Below are 3,112 nucleotides of genomic sequence, written 5' to 3'. Positions count from 1 at the left end.
AAAAAATAATAAACAATAAAATCACAACCTATAGATGTTACTATGATTTACAATATAATGACAGATTTGCCAAAAATCATTACTTTTTTAAATCATACAAATATACATATTTGTGTCTCTTCATGTAGCCTTGTAAATGGAAAATTGCAATTAAAATATACCAATACTGATAATCATATCAACACATGTTCAATTTGTAATTATAAATAATATAAAGCTATTTGGGAGACTAATTTATTGGATGAAGTTAATGGCTAATAAGGCATTTTGAAAAACTTGAATTAGCATACAGATTTGTAACCTTATATTTAGTACCCTACTATCTGTTGAGCTATGAATCTACACCCTGGGGGTCTAATTTCCCATTTAGTGACTGTTGAGTTAAGGACAATATCAACCCAAGCATACCTTTGGCAATGACATGTTTAACCAAGTTAATTTGCTTTAAACACTGATTTGCCAAAAAAAGTATTCAATAATGCAATAAAAGAAATGAGTAAAAAATTAGATAATCAACCACATTATTGCTCTGCATATATCTACACATTAAACAAACAATCATGCTTTATAGATAATGAGAGTTAAATGTGTATTTTGTATGTGTGGATAGCAAATAAGCATTGTCATTTGACTTTTTAAAAATATAACCACAATGTTCACTATAAATGATAAATTAGACAATGTATATTATAGCATTTCCCATTTAAAGATTTCACCATACACTAGGCCTTCCGGTCTCCTTCCTTCTCCTGCCGTCAATCTTGCCATCTCTAAAACTTGTGCATGATTTTTAAAATTCACTTCATGCTTAAAATAATTTGAAAATAGCACATGTTTATAAAACCCTTTTACTTCCAATCACATGATGCTTGGACAACCTATATATATAGAAGATCACAGACTGAGAGATAGATATTTTGTGTTCGTGTGTATGAGCAAGATTATCTCGATTTCAGAATTGCATAAAGCTACAAGCAGAGCTTAAGAACTGACCACATACAAAGCATACATATCATTAACATTAAAAACTGACTATCTACGAGACCAAAATTAATATCTATTACCTACAGAGAATAAAGCACAGCATATATAATCAATAATGATATCCTATGGTGTGTTGCTTCAGAAGTCACTGAAACTATATTATCAAAATGATGTTTTTTCTGCTTCCGCTTCCTCTTATTTTTATTTTTCTTGCGTTTCTTTGATTTTTCAGATATTTCTTGATCAGTTCTGTTTAGCCAAATCAGTGTTACATTTCTTTCTTCTGAAACTGTATCACTAACACTTGTTTTGAAATATCACTGACTGCAGCTGAAACATCTTGTGGTATCACATGTATTTCTGATTTGGAATTTTTATGCTCATAAGAGCAACCTTCAACTGAATCAGAGTCTACAGTTTCCTTGCTTTTATCTTCTGGATTCTCTATATAAATGCACTGTGGAAATTGTATCATATCATTCAGAAAACAATTCCATACAACTTAGTGCACTTTCACTGATTCTGTACCATCCAGTCGTTTTCAAAATTGCTATAGTCAAGGGTCAACAACATAGTTCTAGACTCCAGTTCCCAGGTATCATTACAGAAAAAACACCAGAAAAGAGCTCCACCGGCCAGTGTATCCCTGTTCTTGTTGCGGCCAAAGCTACTCCTCCATTTGGGGTGAGAGGAGAGTTGTTTCTTGTCAAATGTATCATTGTTATCATACATGTCATATTCTTGCTCAGCTACAGAAACATCAGTATATTCAAAAGGTCCCTCTGGACTAAACTTTGGTTGTATGAGCTACATTTACTGTCTGATTTAAATGTTCTGTGAGTCGCAATGCTGCTGCTGTTACTGTGGTGACTGAACAATGATCTCTTTCTCGCCTAAAACTTTCAAGACATCTCTCCTTTTCCAACACAAGAGATTTTGATTTTCACCCACAAGTGGACTGGACACATTCAAATTATTCATTGAAGCATGTGGGTCTCTTCTACGTCACATTCTATGATTCCATTATACTTCTGTAGTTGAAACCCAAGAGATGTATTACCTCATGGACAATTATCCGCTTCAGCAACAAGGGTGTCAGTTCATACAAGCGGTCTTTGCATACTATTACTGTTCCGGCTAAAGGTCGCGCCACTCCGTTCGCCACCAACCAGTGTTGTGCTAAAACGACATGTGGAGGAAAGTGCATATGAATGGCTACAGAATATATCTGAACTGGACATTACGTACAGTATGAAGTTTGTGCCATCCCTGAAACCCTTTCCTTCTGGTAAGGAGTCGGAATTACAGCAGGGTCATCCTGCTGAAGACCTCCAGTCCCTCCAGATGGGCCTCGGAATGAGAGCCTTCCCACAGTAGTCTCCTGTGTACCTTGCAGACACGCCCAGCACACTTGCCAACATTAGGGCCCTCACTGTAGAGGCGACACAAGCCCTCATGTCTCTTGGCAGGCGGAACACAGGCCCTACATCAGCATGCTTTAATCTCACCACTTGAGCCATGTATGCCACAGCATGCCTGATCTCCTTCTGTGTATCTGGTGCAATTGAGCTATCTACAAATTCATATGAATCTTTAGCTCTTTTCCTGTGTGTGTGTGTGACGCTGCTTGTGATCTCGCCGACAGAGATACCATCAGCAACAGAATAAAAGTTACTCTCCATCTCTGGCCACTACGCAGAGGGTTGTGTCTACAATTAGCATATTTGTCAGGAGTTCGGGGCATGAATGGGGTCCTTGTCCTTAGCAACATCCAATCAGCTTCTCTCATCCACTAACTCATAGCAAAAAAAAAACAAAAAAGTAGTCTAGCCGACTACTACTATAAGACAACTGACCAATACTCGTATAGTGATCAAGGACGAGGCTGTTTCCGAGACGGACTCTTTAACACGGACTTCTAGCAAGCTAACGGCATGTACAGTCCCTCTGAGAAACAACGCGATAGGGCACAATACTTACAGCTTAGGTAACGTGAGATTCTCCTGCTACACGCCGCCATAGTCAGAAAAGGAATCAGAGAGGGAGAAGTGGGCTGAACTGACGTCGGCGAGATGTTGCACGTCCAGCCGCCCTGGTTTCCGCTTCACACTGTAGATGGCGGTCTTGG

The 3,112-nt window shown here is 38.3% G+C and overlaps 1 pseudogene; it reads right to left on the bottom strand.

Moving 5' to 3' along the window:
* The window catches only part of LOC119593557, a 2,939-nt pseudogene extending 166 nt beyond the window's left edge, over positions 1-2,773 (bottom strand).
* Between the last annotated feature and the right edge of the window lie 339 nt (positions 2,774-3,112).

The sequence above is a fragment of the Penaeus monodon genome, chromosome 32 (genome assembly GCF_015228065.2).
Source record: "Penaeus monodon isolate SGIC_2016 chromosome 32, NSTDA_Pmon_1, whole genome shotgun sequence".
NCBI classification, from domain to species: domain Eukaryota; kingdom Metazoa; phylum Arthropoda; class Malacostraca; order Decapoda; family Penaeidae; genus Penaeus; species Penaeus monodon.
Note: the sequence above shows the minus strand (reverse complement) of the source record. Positions and strands in the feature narration are given on the sequence as shown.